At 41.5% G+C, this 18,892-nt stretch overlaps 1 protein-coding gene across 1 annotated transcript in view; it reads left to right on the forward strand.

The window, feature by feature from the left end:
• Positions 1-18,892, forward strand: part of MBD5 (methyl-CpG binding domain protein 5) — a 129,615-nt gene that overhangs the window by 48,980 nt on the left and 61,743 nt on the right. The window contains exon 2 of the mRNA XM_054277994.1: positions 1,533-1,630. The gene's annotated coding sequence lies outside the window, so the exon portion shown is untranslated. The remainder of the gene's footprint in view (positions 1-1,532; positions 1,631-18,892) is intronic.

The following is an 18,892-nucleotide window of genomic DNA, read 5'->3' on the forward strand; positions in this document are numbered from 1 at the left end:
CTCTTTGGAGCCACTGATCCAAACTTCTGTTTGGAATCAGTTGTTGGGTCCTGCCTGGGCTTCTGTACCAGTTTATTCCTTGGACTTTGTTGGGTTGGGCTTAGGGATGGGATTGGGGTTGGGTTAGAGGCCAAACAAAGGACACCAAGCTGTCAAAAAGTGGTGCTGGTTGAACTTGGTGATCTCAGAGGCTTTTTCCAGCCTTAACTCCTCCTGATTCTGAGGGGTTGTAGGTTTTGGGTTTAAAGGTTTGGGTTTAGTGGATTTGGGGTTGGAAAAGCCCTCCAAGGTCATGGAATACAAACTTTGTCACCAGAGCCCTCAGTGCCACCTCCAGGCATTCCTGGCCCTCAGTGCACCAACATTTGGTGTCCAGGCTTGGGTTGTTCAGTGATGCTGAGCTCCTCACCAGATCCTTTTCACCTCCTGATTCACAGAAACTTTGTCATTTCCAGGTCCTCCCTGAGCCTTCAATTATGAGTAAAACCTTTCTCCATTCCTCTCCTGCCCCTCAGCCCCACCTTGAACCACATCTGGACGTTCCTCACTGATCTCTGGGTCATTCCAGGGCCTGCCCAGCAGCTCCTTCGGGGTTCATTTGGGGTCTGGGGTGTTCTCCCCAGGCTGTGGGTGCAGGCACAGCCAATTCCCGTCTCAGGTCTGCAGGGGAAGGAGAGGGAACAGAATTGTGGCAGTTTTATTCAGACACTGATGGGATTTATTTCCTCTGCGAGGATTTGGCATTTTTGGGAGCTCTAGAAGGAGCAGAGTGTCCATGTGGGGATTCCATAACTTGCTGGTTTGTGGCAGAAGTTCTGTTTGAGTGTGATGGTTAAATCTGATCAGAAACAACATCTGCAGTGGGAGCAGAGTTTAAATATTGGATTGAAAGGTGTTTTATCTCAGGAGGGTTTTCCTTTGCTCACACTTGGGTTCCTCCATGCTCTTAGAAGATCTAAACCAAGTGAAACTGAGTAAAAAACAAAAATTATTTACAAGACAAAAACTTTTGGGCCTGATGAGTTTTGTAGTGATTGAATTTTTTATATTTATCTTTCCATAGCTTCAGTGCTGAGATATGAGAGCAGCACTAACAAATTGTGCTCTGGGGTTATGTTGTTGAGTAATTTTATTTTTTAAAATCATAACTGGCATTTCTAGTGACCTTGTCTTAAAGTTACCTTTAATTTCAGCCTAGGGAGGTGGTTTAACTTTTCATAATCTATTAGTGCTTATAATATGTCACATTTCAATGCTGATTTGTAATTTTATTTAATTGAAATTTTAGCTCATGGGACTCTTGCTGTTGTTATTTTGGTATAAGAGTGAATTCCCCAACTGTTTTTTTAAATATATCAATGCAAAATAATCATCATATTCCTCAAGCAGACCAATCCCTTCCCATGTAGTGACTTTATTTTTAACAGGAGCTCCTAAATTCACGTGTTGCATGAAATTGTGCCTTTTGAATCAGTAAATGGAGCAGTGTTTAGCTCTCCTGGCTGATTTTGTGCTCTGGTGTTGCTGTGCAGATCCCTGCTGACGATGGTGGTCGCTGGAGGCAGCGCTGTTGAAGATTATATCATTTACAGACAAGATCTCTGAAATCTGTTTCCTTCACACAGCAAAGGTAACTCAAATAATCCACATTATGCATTTATCTCAAAGTAGTAAGTCTGGGTTTGACCTTCAAAATTGAACAGCAGCTGAAGTTTGGGGGTCTGGCCATTCTGCCAAGTTTTAACCCCTTTTTTAATAATGATTTTAATTTATTCTGAAGTGAAAAATCATAAATATCCATGGAAAGAGCTCAGTTTCTTTTCCTCCTTTAAGTTACAGGAATATCCATCCTTCCTTAGCTTCTCTTTTTTTCCTTCACTTAATATTTTTCTTTATTATTAATGTTTTCATTTATTCTTCTTTTCTCATGAGTGTTTTGACCTGCAGATCAGTTACAATAATTTTGTGGTATTGATGAGAACCAGCACTGTCTTAAAATCTAAAGAATAACTGAGGATGGGGCTTATGCTCAAAAAGACAAAACTTAGGTGAAAAAAGGGTAAAACAGTGGTAAATTTCTATAGAATTTTAAAAGTATAACTTCTTTAAATTCAATATCGAAAGCACAAATCTGATGTGTCCTGTGCCATTTATTTTCTCTGCTTGTGTTATTTATTATCAATAAATGATCCAAAGAAATGTGAGGGTATTCAGGAGAGTTTTGTTTATGGATCATTTTTTCCTATTTTGAAACTAACTCTCTATAAACACCATAGGTAATATGGGACTTTTTTTTTTCTATTATGGAAATAGAGCTAATTTTCCCACTCATTGTCTGCTGTTAATTTAATGTGTGGCAATATCTGAAATTTAGTGCTGATTATGGCAGTAGATTTTTGGTTAGCAGTACAGCTCATCTATGAGCAAACCAATTAAGACATCATTTCAGAATATAATTGAGCTCCTAATGGGGCACTTGAATTCACTGGGAATTTACATATTTGCTTTTCTTTGCTTTAGCAGAGAGGTCCAAAATGAGGCTCCAGCTTCAGTTTTGAACTTCTGGAGGCACCAACTCGAGCTGAGCCTTTTCAAAGTGAAGCCTCTAAAATGCTCTTGAGTAAGGGCAGGGATAAATTCATGGATAAGCTCCTTAATTCTGAATTCTGAACTTTGGGTGGCCCTGAGGAGGTGGGAATTTGAAGAACACAATTCAGCTGTTCTCAGGATGCTGAGGCCCAGGTGATGCTCTGGTGCAGCACAGTTAAAACTGATTTAAATACCAAGTTTGCTCAGTGTTTGTAATTAATTTGCTCCTTTTAGTCAAATCAGGATCTGCTGGGAAAGGGCTCATTCTGCAGAGCTTTAGAATACAGATCTTTCTATACATTTATAATATATACACATATATAATCTCTGTTTTGAAGCAGTATCAATAGAGAATTCTTGGAAGTGCTGTGTTAACCCACACAAATTAAGTGTGTCATTTATGGAGTCTTTGAAAATGAAGGGAAAAAATTAAGGCAGTTCTCTTCCCTTTTCATTTTCCCTTAGTTTGGGGATTTTTTTGACCCTCAGAAGGGCGATTTTTCCATTTAAAAGACAAGAGAGGTTATTTATGCCTCTGCCTCATTGAGGGGTTGATTTGTGTTGTTGTCACTGTTCCCTTCCAGGACAGACCTTTGCATGTTTCCATTTGTTCTAAAATGGGAATCCACACCATTTGGAAAACCAAATGTTTTGGGGGAATAATTACCAAAGTCTGTGTTTGGGTTCTGAAAAACCCTTTTTTTTTCTGTGTGAAAAACCAGGGCAGGGAAAGTAATTTTCTCTGTAAGGTTCATGTTGTACTGGTTATTTCCTGAAAGTTTTAATATGTACATGTGGATAAACCTCAGGATGCTCCAGTGAACTCCAAGAAAACATTTAGTTCTCAGTCTCAGCATCCTAACTTGTATTTTCTGCTCTTTTTTTTCCCCCACTAAAGTGCTCACAGCTGTGCAGGTACTGCAGCCACTGCTGCTGTTCCATTTGATCTATTTTTAAAGCAGGGGCTCTCTGGATGGAATCCACATTCCTGTGCAGTCCAATACTCCCAAACCTTCCTGACCCTGCCTCACCCACTCAGACCTCGTGCATTATCTTTAATTATATGATAACGTTGCAATTTTCCTCTATAGAAACCCTTCCATTAAATAAATGGAATTTAACCAGCAATCCGCTGCCTTTAATTGTTCAATCCTTCCTTCCTTCCTCACAAATGTTCAGGCCTTTCCCTGCAGATGGAATTCACAATTTTTGCTTTCTTGCACCTTTTAGCAACAGGTTTTGGAGAATCTCACACTGGTTTGGGTTGGAAGGGACATTAAAATTCATCCAGTTCTGTGGCAGGGACATTTCCACTGTCCCAGGGTGCTCCAGCCTGGCCTTGGGCACTGCCAGGGATCCAGGGACAGCCCCAGCTGCTCTGGGCACCTGTGCCAGGGCCTGCCCACCCTCCCAGCCAGGAATTCCCAATGTCCCATCCATCCCTGCCCTCTGGCACTGGGAGCCATTCCCTGGCTCCTGTCCCTCCATCCCTTGTCCCCAGTCCCTCTCAGCTCTCCTGGAGCCCCTTGAGGCCCTGCCAGGGGCTCTGAGCTCTGCCTGGAGCCTTCCCTTCTCCAGCCACCATCCACAATTCCATGTGCTGCTCTGGTCCAGCACCAGGATTTGGGAGGCACCATGGGGAGAAGGCAGGGAGGGGTAAGAAAAGGAGATTTTGAAACAATTATTTTGCTGCGTTTTGTCCCCAGAGAGAATCTCCAGTCCTTGGAGCATCTCTGTGGCCTCCTCAGGACTCGCTCCAGAGCTTCCCTGTGCCAGGGCCTGCCCACCCATCCCAGCCAGGAATTCCCAATTCCCAACAATTCCCAATGTCCCACCCATCCCTGCCCTCTGGCTCCTGTCCCTCCATCCCTTGTCCCCAGCCCCTCTCAGCTCTCCTGGAGCCCCTTCAGGCCCTGGAAAGGTCTCCTGGATCCTTCCCTTCTCCAGGTGAGCACCCCCAGCTCTCCCAGCCTGGCTGCAGAGGGGCTCCAGCCCTGCAGCAGCTCCATGGAACCCTCTGGGCTCTCCAGCAGCTCCAGGTTTTCCTTGTTTTGGGGCAAATCCATCATTAATAACTTGGAAACTGGCACTGGACACCTGTGAGGATGAGCAGGGTTTGCATCCGTCCATCTTTTCCGCATGGCACATTCCAGGTGGGACTGGGAGGAGCTGGTGCTGTGCTCTGAGTGACAGACCCTGCAGTGCCCTGTGCCCTCCCCAGCTCCAAACCTCTCTCTCTGTGGGCCTTTCCTGAGCCAGCTGCAGAATCCCTCCCCCTGCAGAGCCCTGGCTGTGCCCCCCTGCTCTGGGCAGGTTCTGCTCCCTCCTGTCCTCCCCAGGCTTTGGCCTTGGCTGATCTGAGCCAGCCGTGCTCCCACACTTCTCTGCTCAGCCCGTTTTTCCTGAATTGGCACTAAAAGCAGGAGCCCCCTTCCCTTTTCTGAAGGGCTGATGTTTTTCTGAGAACAATCAATTTTCTGTCTCGCTCTCTCTTCTTTCCATACGAAAGGCTTGGAGGTTTGTGAAATCCCAAGGTGCTCTCTCTAAAGCGAGGTATAAACGAGTTCTACCTTCTTAAATTTAATAAAAGGAGACCTACTTCATTTGAATGTTATTTTCTACTGAAATTATTTTAAGGGTTTGGGTTAAAAAAAAAGGCATTTTGCTAATGTTGCTCTTTAATATCACAACTTTTAGGAGCATTTTAGAGCCAAATTTTCAAAGTACATTTGAAATGGAATAGATTTGATAAGTTGTCCTCTGCCTTGGTAATTTTTGTACCACTTCTGCCAAGTTTTTGCAAGAAGTTTGTTTTTTCCATGATCCCCATTTCTCTTCCAGCGAGGTATAAACGAGTTCTACCTTCTTAAATTTAATAAAAGGAGACCTACTTCATTTGAATGTTATTTTCTACTGAAATTATTTTAAGGGTTTGGGTTAAAAAAAAGGCATTTTGCTAATGTTGCTCTTTAATATCACAACTTTTAGGAGCATTTTAGAGCCAAATTTTCAAAGTACATTTGAAATGGAATAGATTTGATAAGTTGTCCTCTGCCTTGGTAATTTTTGTACCACTTCTGCCAAGTTTTTGCAAGAAGTTTGTTTTTTCCATGATCCCCATTTCTCTTCCAGCGAGGTATAAACGAGTTCTACCTTCTTAAATTTAATAAAAGGAGACCTACTTCATTTGAATGTTATTTTCTACTGAAATTATTTTAAGGGTTTGGGTTAAAAAAAAGACATTTTGCTAATGCTGTTCTTTAATACCACAACTTTTAGGAGCATTTTAGAGCCAAATTTTCAAAGTACATTTGAAATGGAATAGATTTGATAAGTTGTCCTCTGCCGGAGCAGAAATTTTTGTGCCACTTCTGCCAAGTTTTTGCAAGAAGTTTGTTTTCCATGATCCCCATTTCTCTTCCAGCTGCTCCTTCTGAAACTGAATTATGGGCTGGCATTTGGAATTTTTCCTTACACAGATATTGTAAATAAAACTAACTACAAAGGCTTTTCATTTTGAAAAATCGGAGCAGCAGGCACCCTGAACAAAAGGAAATGTTCCCAACACTCCTTTTATTGTAACCAAATTAATCAAGCTCAGAGATTTGGTTGTAATTTCAAAGTTAAATGTTTAAGTAATGCAAAACTTTGTAGTCCTGCAGTGCCTCTCTCTTTAAAATTCATAACAAAATAGCAAAATTGTTACAGTTAACTTTTTTAATAGTTAATTTTTCTTAGCAAAGCTAAAAATTGGCTTCCTATAACCCCAGGAACCTGGATACCTCCAGAAAGTTTTGAGGTTTTTGGGATATCTCCAGAAAATGTTGAGGGTTTGGATTATTTCAGTCTGTGGTAGTAGAAAAAGTTACATCTCCATCCTTAGGTATTCCTGAAATATCACAAGAAATTTCTATGAAGTAAAAGTCACATCTTTTTGCTGCAAGGGCTACTGGTTTAAAATAATAGATAGGAGCTCCTGTCATTATTTATTAATTATAAATTATATTTAAAAGAAGAATGTATAGTGTAGTACTTAAGATAAACCAAATTATTCTTTTCTGTTGTACCACCAAACCAAACTCAGATCATTGATTTTTGTTTTAATAATTCCTTCTGAAAAAATAAAATAAAAAAAAGGAAGCTCAAGGGCAGCAAATTTAAAATGTAGCTGTTCATGAAAATCTAAAAAAAAGTTGATTTTTTTTACATGAAGGTGACCTGAAAGGTTGTGAAGGGATTCTTTTTTTCATTTGGTGTTTCAGTTTTGTTTTCTTTTCCCCTTTCTATCATTTCACATCCTTGGAGAGCCACAATCATGGTGAAAAATGTGTGGAAATGCTTTAGGAAGGCATCATCATTTCTGAGATTCTCAACTGGCCTTTTCCTAGAGGGATCCCAATCCAGGGAAATGCTCGAAAATTAAAACCAGGGATGCTTTCAAAATCAAACACAGCAAGTTTCTGAAGAAAGGAGCCTCTCTTCCTCTCCAGACCTGTGGTGATCCTCCAGAGCTGCACACAAAAAGGGTTATTTTCATTTTTTACCACATTCCTGAAAAATATTCCTGAGAGGGGAAGATTCTCACCAAGGTGGGGCAGGAATTGCCACAGTTGGTTTGGCTCAGCCTCCCAAGCTAAGTTGGGATCGCTTCAAAGGGTTCCTCACATTTCTTGGAGGTTTCATGTCAGAATCAGGGAAGCGTTTGGGTTGGAAAAGACCCCTAAGATCTAAGAGTCCAACCTTAACCAACCCAAATCCACCTTCAGTTTATTGGTGCATTCTGAGAGTGGGGGCAAAACAGCTCCCCCCACTCTCAGAATGGCCCAGAATTTAGGGCAGGGGAAGATGAGCTCAAGTTTCTGCTGAAAAACTCATCAAAAATTGAAATATCTCCTCTTCTTTGATCAGTCCTTAACCCAGGTACTAAAACTGTTCAGGACACAGACCCAGTGAATTTTCCAATCTATTTGAGCTGCTTGTTGTTTAGATGTTAGAAAACAAAATGCTCTTGTTTCTGTACTACATAAATAGGAGTTCACTGGTGAATCTCTGTGTGATTTGATAATAAAAAGTTCATCAGGAAGCAGCTCCAGGAGTGAATTCTTGGTTCATTCCTGTCCCAATGAGGAAACAGCAAAACCTGGTCACAGGTGCCCCTTCAATAAAAGGAAAATCATAAATATTATAGGTATTATAATGTATATTTAACCTCCTTAAGATAATTCCAACACCATTTCTTTATGCTGCTAATTTTTATTTGGAAGTTTTATACCTTTGCCAGTGCAGACATTTATGCTGGTTCAGACCCATATATATAAATTTATTATTTTTTCCCCCCTTAAGTTTTCTTTTTATCTGCAGCGCCATTTGAGCATTTGAGTGGCAGCAAGCGACATTTGCAGAGGACAGATCCTGCAGGCAAATGAGCAGGTGACAGGAGGCACAATGGCACTCAGGAATAGTCTGACACGTGGGTGTTGTGACTGGAGGATCCTCTTTGTGCTCCGTGGGGTTCTCATGGAGCAGCCTGCAGCTGATATTGTGTTCTCAGGGTACAGAATTCAATGGATCCCCAGCACACACAGCCTTCAGCTGGGATTCTCTACACCTTTCTGCATTATTATACCACCCAAAGTGCAGAAAGATGAGCAAACTGCCTCTGGTATGCACATGCCTTCATCAGGTTGATGTTTATTACTCGCTTGTGATCCTTGGAAAACAGTTCTTGGGAAGAAAGAGCTTTGTTCCTGTGAAGGGCACTTCAAAACTCACTGGAAACCACAAAACTTTTATCTTCCAGCGAAGCAAGTTAGCAAATCCCTGATTCAGGTGATTAAAAATTATTAATCAGGCTGCTTAAAACCAATAAAGTCAAATTATCAATATTTGGCAGATTTTTCCATGTCAGGAAATCATGTGAATAGCCCTGTTCTGCAGCCCTGCAGTCCTGTAAAATCCAATTCTTTTACAGAGTCTTCTCTTGGAAAGGATTGGGAGGGTTTAAAGGTGAGCCAGGCACCTTCCTGAGCGCCAGGGTATAAATTCTGGGGATTCCTACCAAATCTGTTTCCATAATTCAGTTGTTTTTTCTCTTTCTTAGTACTTAAAAGCCTTTTTTCTAATGCCTTTTCAGTGGAAATTATAATTATGACCTCGTCCACACATAAAACTGATTTTTCTGATTCGTCTTAAATTGCATTTCCTTGATGATCTAAAATCTAAAATACATTTCCAGCTTTTAAAAATAGACCAGAGAAGGGGACAAGTCCCTGCTTTGACACAGATGTTTCTGCAGGAGGGCAAATGCCCTCAGATTATCATGATGGTCCCATCTAAACATATTTAAAATACAAAATTGCACATTCTCCATGAATAGTTTTGATTTGGGCTGCAGGAATGTGGAGCTAAAATTCCACTTAAAGATGGTTTATAATTATGAAGGACCAGCCTGGCTGCAGCTGCAGGGACAGGGATAAGGACAGGCTGATGAGCCCAGAGCAGGAGATGGGGATCACAAACCTGATCCCTGGAAAAACACACTCTGGGAGCCCAGGTATAATTCCCAAAATTATAGTGATGCCTTGAGGCTGCCCTGGAGCAGGGGCTGGGCAGAGCCCCAGAATGAAGCAGGGATTCATTCACAGCATCTCCTCCATGGATCCACCTCGGGCAGCACCAGAGCCCAGCCAGGGCTGCACCCAAGATGAACCAAAATGGCCCCAAAATGCACGAGCGCTGCCGGGGTCTCTCCCTGGGATCAGTTCTGCTCCATTTGCACCTTGCAGTTCATTGTCCCATTCCAGCTTTAGCCCCTGCACTCCCACCCTGCTTGTTTTTCTCTCTGCAGCCCACGGGGTTTGTTGTAGTTGGGACAGAGACAGCACAAAGCAACACACTCCATTTTCAGAAAGCTTCAAACTGGTTTTATTATATATTTTTTATTGTTTGTATTTTATAATATATATTTTTATGCATGCTTTTTATACATTGTTACAAAGCTCCTAAGTTTACTCATTGGTCACAAGAAACAAACAAAGTGCCCATTGGAATAGGCAGCTGCAGGTTTCACTTATTTATCTTTCTTTCTTGGTTTCTGTGTCAAAGACCTTGGTAGAAAATTCTTTCAGGGGTAAAACTGGATCCTCTTCAAAATTCAAAATTCTCTGTGGCTCACAGAAGCTGCTGTAAAACCTCTTCCACACTTGTTTGTGCTCCTGGGCTGAGATTTGGGTCATTTGTCCTTGGTGCCCAGCTGGAGCAGGAATTGTTTTGTGTCCCTGCTCTGTGCACAGAGCTCAGCATCCCTTAAACATTATCCCTTTTACACTAAAGCAGCACAGAGCCTGAAATGTAGAAAAGCCAAACCTGAGGCATCAATGTTCAAGTACTTTTGTGAAGAGGGAGTGTGGCTCATCCATGAGGAAATCCTTCAAACCAGGAATACTTCTTGGGAAGCCTTTCCTGGAGTGAAGATGGGAGTGAGGGCATGGCTGGTGTGGTTGTGTCTGACATCTCTGGATCTGTTCCCTGCAGGATTTCATTTTCCTTTTGCTTCTCTAGGCATCCAGGGGAGAGTAAGGAAGGGCTCTGGGGTGACTTCCCAGTTCCTGAAGGGGCTCCAGGAGAGCTGCAGAGGGACTGGGGACAAGGGATGGAGGGACAGGAGCCAGGGAATGGCTCCCAGTGCCAGAGGGCAGGGATGGATGGGACATTGGGAACTGGGAATTCCTGGCTGGGAGGGAGGGCAGGCCCTGGCACAGGTGCCCAGAGCAGCTGGGGCTGCCCCTGGACCCCTGGCAGTGCCCAAGGCCAGGCTGGACAGGGCTTGGATCACCCTGGGGCAGTGGAAATGTCCCTGCCCATGGCAGGGGTGGCACTGGATGAGTTTCCAAGCCCATCCCCTGTGGGATTGTCTGAATTTCAGAAGCAGCCCAGTGGCTGTGCCCAGCCTCCTGCAGCTCCCAGGCTATCACCTTTCACAGGCCCTGCTCACAGCTCCCTGATCTTGTTTCAGACCTGGGACTGACACTGAGCTCAGCACGGCACCCACAAAACTGTTTCCATATTAATTACCCATAATAGCAACAAAATGCATTTTATATAAAATTCCTCCTCTTCTGCCTCTCATCTGGATGATCTTAGAAACTTTTCCAACTATAACCATTCTGTGATCTGGACTGAGGTATTTTCTGTGGTTTATACATACTAAATCCTGCCTAACTGTATTTTTGCTTCTTGTTGTTGCAGTTTATTATTCCTTGTGCCCCTCCCTCAGCTGTGCTTGTGCTTCAGCCTTTTCCTGCACTTCTTGCAGAAAGAAAAAACAAATCCAGTTGGGAAAAGTTTGTGCAAGGCATTTGTGTGGAAATGATCTCCCAACCAGGCAGGGGAGGAGCACAGCCCAGTGTCCTCCTGCTCTGGCTCTGTGGCATTAATTTGATTTATAAAGTGCTACGTTTGTAGCTGCACTCCTCATGTGCTTTAGTTTTTATCCCCCAAATTACTGACACACACCATGTGGTAGGTTTTAAACAGAGATTTTTTTTCAGAGGCTGAAACATTTGTTAAGGTGAGGCTTGTGCTGTCCCAAATCAATAGTTCCACACCGAATAGTGAGGCACATAAACGGCATTGCTGTGAATTCAGAGCCTGCACTCCAGGGACAGAATTCCAGCGCTGTCTGTGCTCTCCCACTGTGCAGAAATCCTGGAGGAAGAGCTAAAGCCATAAGTGATTTTTGGGTTCAGGTCAGGGGGATTACAGTGCAGGCTGGAAGGAAAGGAGGGTCTGGTTCCCCCTCTGTGATCAATCCTAAATCCAGGACGATGTAAGAAGCTGAAAGCAGTTTAGCCCCGCAGCCTGGGAAGGGAACTTGAAAAGTGGGATGAAGGAAAGGGAAGGGGGGCAAGGAGAGCTTGCAGGGATTACAGGCTCTCCCTTCTTGTTGGAATAGCAGGGCTGTGCTCCTGGCAGTAATTCTAGCTTAGATTCCAGCTCATGGAATGCCTACAATAATGGGAAATACTCTTGCTGTAGTTCCAAAAAGCTTCATGGATTAAGTTTTTTTTGAGTGTTACTCTTCAGGAGTGGGAAATTTTAAAAACTATTTTCAAAAGGGAGGAAAAAAACCCCAAACCACAACATACAAAAGATCTGCTGGACTGACACAATGGTAAATTATTTGTTTAGGTAGAAAAGGAATTTATAAAATATGAATCTAGGATTGAATTGTGTGTTCTAGCAGTCAACTAAATATGATTTAGTCATTATAAAAAAGTGATTTTAAAGCAGACACAGATTGAGGATTGTCCAGCTGGAATTACTCAATCCTGGAGTCCTGATTTTTGATGGCAGAGCTGAAAAAGCATTTCAGTTACATGCCCAAATGACAGAATCACAAACACAGCTCTGAAATGACTGAATTTCACAGTTCCATTCCTGAATTTCACTGTCCTATTCCTGAATTTCACAATTCCATTCCTGAATTTCAGCATTCTGTTCCTGGATTTCAGTGCTCCATTCCTGAATTTCACTGTCCTATTCCTGAATTTCAGTGTTCTATTCCTGAATTTCACTGTCCTGTTCCTGAATTTCAGTGCTCCATCCCTGAATTTCAGCATTCTATTCATGAATTTCATTGCTCCATCCCTGAATTTCATTGCTCCATCCCTGAATTTCAGAGCTCCATTCCTGAATTTCACTGTTCCATTCCTGAATTTGTGTTCCATTTCTGAATTTCAGTGTTCCATTCCTGAATTTGTGTTCCATCCCTGAATTTCACTGCTCCATCCCTGAATTTCAGTGTTCCATCCCTGAATTTGAATTCTATTCCTGAATTTGTGTTCCATCCCTGAATTTCACTGCTCCATCCCTGAATTTCAGCGTTCCATTCCTGCATTCTGGAAGGGCCTCTAATCCCAATACCTGTCCCTTCTTCTGCTTTTCAGACATTTAGGTAACCCTGCATCAGGTTTTGCAAGATGAGCTCTAGGACAGATTCCAAACCAGTTACATTTCTTCTTACCTGTCCTTGAACTCATCTAGAAACACTGTCAGTGCTGAAGCCATCCCTGCTGTTCATTTCCATGATTCTATAGCTCCAATAAAAGGTAAAAAAATAAGATTTTTAAGAAATATTGAAGGTGTTTCTGATGAGGTTTTCTTGTGAAGGTCTAGAGGAAATAAGCATGAATTCTTCTGTCAGTGAATATTGATGTAATATCTGCAACTTGATGATTTAAGTTGAATAAATTATCAAATTCAGGGTTTGGCCAACAAAAGTGAGTGGTGGCACAACCTGTGGCACATCTGGATTTCTCCAAATGGATCTGGAGTTTGTCCTTGTCCACAGCAGCTCAAAGCCTGACAGTGGAAGAAAACAGAATATTTCTAAAAGCTCAGAATGCTGAGTTGAGGCTTTCAAGACTAGAAAGTAAATAATACAGTAAACCCAAAACCTGATCCGTGCTTCTAAAGAAAATGCACTGAAACAGCTGAAAACCTCTGACACCTTCAAGGCACCCTTTGAACATTAGAAAAACTTGGATTTTATTTCCTTTTCACTCAAAGGTGTGGTTTGGTGTGGTTTAAATGCAGAGGTTGGTGATCTCCAGGGCCTGGATGCTTTTTCCTTTTGACCTTTCCTAAGCATCCAGGCCCTGGAGATCACCAACCTCTGCATCTGAAAATTAAATCACCCTAATTAGGCAGATCACCAACCTCTGCATCTGAAAATTAAATCACCCTAATTCTAATAAAGAGTGGGAGGGCCTGCTGGCTGCCTAATTAGGGTGATTTAATTTTTAAACAGCTTTCAGGAGGTGTCAGTATGGTACCTCAGGATGGATTCTGACAGGGGTACAGGACTGAAGGCTTTGGCTTTGCAGGAGCCAAACTCTCCTCAGCTTTCACCAGAACCAGTCCTAAAACAGCTTGAGGGATTTGGGATTTGGGAGCAGAGCTTTCCTCGTGTCCCTGACCTCCCTTGGGGTCACCCTGAGCTGTGCTGGTCCCTGGTGGCTCCCCAGGAGGTTTCCCTTCATGGGAAGTTCTCTGTGGATATTTGGGAGCAGGACACCAACCTGAGCTTTCACCATGGCCGCTGGCAGGGGGTGGGCAGGGATTCCCAAAGCTTCACATCCCACATTGTCATGGGATCGTGGCATGGGTTGGGATGGAAAGGACATTAAATGATCCCAATCCATGGGCAGGGACACCTTCCCCTGTCCCAGGGGGCTCCAGCCTGGCCTCGGGCACTGCCAGGGATCCAGGGGCAGCCCCAGCTGCTGTGGCAATCCCAGCCCAGCCCTTCCCCACCCTCCCAGGGAAGGTGCCCAGGCTCCCAACAGCTGATTTTCCAGGAGGAATCATCCCTGAGGGAATCACTCATTAGGTGGTTAAAAATTTGGATTTGCAGTGTGCCGAAAAACACTTCCAGAAAGAAGTTTAGTAGCTGATAATGTCACAATTCACATTGCAGAAAGTTCTCTGGCATCTCTGGGAATGCACCTGAGCAGCAGTATTACTTTTTGCCTAAAAAATAGAAGAATATGTTAAATTGTGTTTATGTTACACCAAAAATAAATGGAATGCTTGTTCCTTTGTGTCCCTTCCAAAAAACAAAAACTAAGCCTAGAGTTAAGTTCTATCCCTTGCACTTTATTAAATTTAAAAAGAGGAAAGAAGACACATTGGCCCTGTTAGATTTTCCAGTGGTTTGAGAAAGAAAAAGTCACTTTTTAATGGAAAGAGAAAATGAGCAGTGCTTTGAGTGCTGGAAGCCCAACAGTTAAAAGTACAAGAAATCTTTAAATCTTTTACTATTGCAAATCCTGCTCAGTTAAAGGGAACGTGGCAATTCTGAATCCTCTGTCCCAGGAAATCAGCGCTGGTTTGAAATGTGTACAAACTGAAAACAAGTCTATGCCAGAACTCCTTGTGCTAGTGCCAGCTAAAAGCAAGAAAGAAAGGGGGAAAAAAAATCAAATTGATGGGTTTCAAAGCTGATAATTGTGCTTGAGTGCTGTGGCTGTAAATCACTGAGTGCCTTTTCCTTGGATACAACAGTCACTGCATCACACATGGTGCCTTTGCAACAGCACAAAATACCTGAAATCCTCAATTCCAGTTATTAAAATACAACCTGATGCAACATTTCACCATTTGCCTTAACCTGAGATGGTTCCATGAATGACAAATACCATACTGCTGAGGGAAATCAAAATTCATGCACAACATGATGGCAGAATGTGTGACCTCAACTTGAGAGCAGCACAACGTGTTAAATTATCTTGCTGTAGTTCCAAAAAGCTTCATGGGTGAAGTTTTTTACAGTGTTACTCTTGAAGAGTGGTAAATTTTAAAAACAATTTTCAATTCTGTGTGAAGAGACTTTTCAGTTTGGCTCGGCTTCTCCAAAATCCTCTCTCAGGTCCCTGCCTGTGTGTGCAATCATTTTGGGCAGGGAAAATCATTGCAGGTGTGTTGGGTGCGTTCCTCAGGATGATCCACACCCTGGTTACATCCATGGCCCTTCCCAAGTCATCTCCTGGTGCTGATCTCACAAAAATTTGAAAGTAAATGTTAAAACAAGATTCTGTTCCTCTTCATTGGTTTAATGTCTTCTGTATTCAGAAAGAGCAGCTGGAAAATGAGCTACAAAAATGGATTTTTATCAAACTTACTGGCAGAATTCATCCAGAGGTGCAGAAATTGCACAGAAGTGTACAGAAATTTGTGGAATCACAGGATGGTTTGGGTTGGCAGGACCTTAAAGCTGATCCCAATCCATCCCAATTCTGGCAGGGACACCTTTCACTATCCCAGGTTACTCCAGGCCCCTTCCAGCCTGGCCTTGGGCACTGCCAGGGATCCAGGGAACCCTCACACCACTAATGGTGATTCTTTTGTTTCTTTTTAGTTAAGGTCGGGATTAAATAATATTATTAAATATATAATTATATTAAATAATTGGTGAGATGATATTTTTTGTTTGGACTCAGATGTTTATTAGTTCTTATTTATATTATTGTCTGTCAGAGTGTGAGTTCTACAGCACTTCACTCTAAGAAAGTAAAAATGGAGCTGTATTTCTCTCTCTCTCTCTAGAAAGACTTTTAAGGATAAACTGTTTAGTTAAGAAATTACACCTAAATTATTTTTACTTAATAACTAACTACTCATGTGTTGTGATGTGGATGTTTTTATCCAATTACACAAAACCACCTAAATCTAGAAAGAAGAAGGTGAAGAACAAGGACCAGCCTCCACCCCAAAACCTCCACCTTGCTCTATATCTATTCCTATATTCTAAACCCTTAAACTCTGAGTTTCCCCCCTGTGCTATCACACACTTCTATCCAACTCCACACCCACAATCCCAGTTCCATAATTCCATTCTGGAAGCTTCTGCAGAGCCTCAGGTCAATGCAGTGTTCTCCTGGGGGTCAGTGCCTGGCAGCACAGAAAGGCTGAAATTCCCAGCACAGAAAATCTGAAATTCTCAGCACAGAAAGTCTGGAATTCCCAGCACAGAAATCTGAAATTCCCAGCACAGAAAGTCTGGAATTCCCAGCACAGAAATCTGAAATTCCCAGCACAGAAAATCTGAAATTCCCAGCACAGAAAGTCTGGAATTCCCAGCACCCAGGGTTCCAGCACAGGGCAGCCTCAGCTGCTCTGGGCACCCTGTGCCAGGCTTTGAGACTTTTTTTGCAAAGCCCAGGCTGCCATTCATGGTGTGGTTGCAACAAATTTAGAGCTTGTTGTGGGTTTGGGGTTTGGAGCAAGACAATTAATTCAATTAATAAAGCAGAAGGGATGTTTGTGCTGTCACATTAATTGTGCCATAAATTGATGTGGTTCCATCGAGTGGGGAGCACCACTGATGTAAATATTTTGGTAAATAGGTACAATAATTCAATGATGGTAATTTGGAGAATGTGAGAGGACAGTGTTATTGCAGGTGAATTCATATTTTCTGTATTTAATGTTTCCTTGGACAAACAGACCAAAAGTCTGTTAGGGAAAAACCTTGGTTTAAGCTGCTCATTTTTATTTGCTGCCTAAAATACTTGAAGGTGCTGAGGAACTTTTTACCCTCCTGTGTTCACCATCATGTGCTCAGTTGGGCTGACCTGCAGCACTAAAAGCCAAATTATCAGGTGTGTCCATCCAAAACATTTCCATGTGTGTTTTAGGGGAAATTCTTGCCTTGAGTAAGTTTACACCACTTTGTAGTGAAGCCCTAGTATGCAAAATGAGCATCTGCCTGCACGAGCAGACTCATAATTCTGGTGGTTTTGCAGAGGACATGGTTATAGTTCAGAAAATAAATCATCTAGGAGCCTGTATCTGCCTTGTGTTGGCTCTTTGTAATCTTACTTGAGATTTACTACTTCAGTCCTTCCACTAGTAGCAGTTAACTGTTACCTGCAAGGACCTGGGCACTGTTATTTGAAGGTGCTAATGCAAAAAATATCAAGAAAATAATTATAATAACAACAATAATAACAATAACAATAATAATAATAATAATAATTTGTCTATAATATACTCTATTGTATTATATATGATGCATTTTATATCATATATATCATATATATGATATATATGTGTCACGTTATATGTTATATGTTTTATATTATTATATATTATATATTTTATATTATATATTATATATTATATATTATGTATTATATATTATATATTATATATTATATATTATATATTATATATTATATATTATATATTATATATTATATATTATATATTATGAGGCTGCTAAAAAGGATGGTGCCATGCAGCAGGAAGCTCACCTGATGTAAAATCTGATCATTAATGATGTTAAAAGAGCCCCAACAGGTGCACAGATCTCACTTCATGGAAAATTAAAGATGCTCTTTCTGGTTTTCAGGCTATCTTGAAATTAGGGAGAAATACTGAATTTTCAAGGAATAATTCATGTTGTCCAAACGAAATGTTTCCATCTGTTCTCTGCAACTGAGCAGGAGCTAAAATAGGCATTTTCTGTGCTCTGGTGCCATTTGCAGAATGGCTTCATTTTGTCTTTTTGCTCAAAACCACGTTTTGCTGGCATTCCCTGAGACTTTGGTTGCTCAAATGAAGGTCCTGCTCCTCACACTTGCTGATCACATTCTTCCAAAGCGGGGAGAAAAGTAGAATTCCAGTTTGAGGTTAAGTCCCAGTTTTGTTTGTGTTTGGGGGCCACTTTTGCACATTCACACATTCCAACAAAGCAGATTGAAGTTTTCTCCCCTGGCACAGCGCTGCCATCCCTTGGAAGGTGCTTCTAAAATCCCACCAAGTTCTTTGTCTAGGGAATTACTTTCAGCCTTGAACTTTTAGGAAGTGATGGGACCATTCAGATCCTTTAAATTTGGGCTTGGTTTGGATCTGCTCAAAAAACAGAGCCCAAAAATTCTGAAATACAGGAGAGGCTGATTGGAGGAGCAGCAGCTCCCAGGGGTCGTAAGGTAAAGAAAACGTTTCAGGGTGAAGCCATGTCCAGATGTTGTATTTCTGTTTTCTGGTGTGGAATACAGATCCCAATACAGATCCCAGTACAGATCCCAATATTTGGGTGACATTCCCAGTGCCAACCTGGCATTCCTGCCCCTCAAGGCAGATCACATCCAACCACCTGAACCTGGCATGTCCAACACTACATTTATCCCAAAGCCATTGAAAAAACTTCCAAAATTAAATAATAAAACTAAAATTACAAATATGTCATTTAAAAAGAAACATGTAATATCACATAGTACAAAACATAAAATTTAAAGTGTCAAAATATAGTAATATATGTATAAAAGAAAAGTTGTAAAACAAAAACTAGTCCCCCTTCATAAGTTTAAATGGTATTATATAATTAAATTTAAAAGTCCCCATTACAAACCACAAATAATTAATTATTAAGCTAAAATAAAAATATTTTAAGTACAATTTCTTAATTAAACAATTTATCCTTAAAAAACCTTATAAAAAAAATACAACTCCATTTTTTAGTTTGTTAATATAAAATACCATAGAACTCACAGTTTATGAAACTATAATAGAAATAAAAATTAATAAACATCTAAATCCAAACAAAAGATACAATCTCACACATTTAATCCCAACCCTAACAAAAAGAAAAAATAAAACTAAACATCAATTCTGGAGGAATTTCAAGTTTTTCTCCCTGTGTCAGCCTCTCCTTGGGAGATGGAGTCTCTCATCTGGAAGCTCCCTTTAACCCCTTCCTGCCAGGCCTTTGAATTAGGGAAGTTTGCAGGTACAGGAG

Source organism: Melozone crissalis, unplaced genomic scaffold, assembly GCF_028551555.1.
Source record: "Melozone crissalis strain CALT ecotype California unplaced genomic scaffold, PUWL_Pcris_2 ptg000023l_1, whole genome shotgun sequence".
Taxonomy (NCBI): domain Eukaryota; kingdom Metazoa; phylum Chordata; class Aves; order Passeriformes; family Passerellidae; genus Melozone; species Melozone crissalis.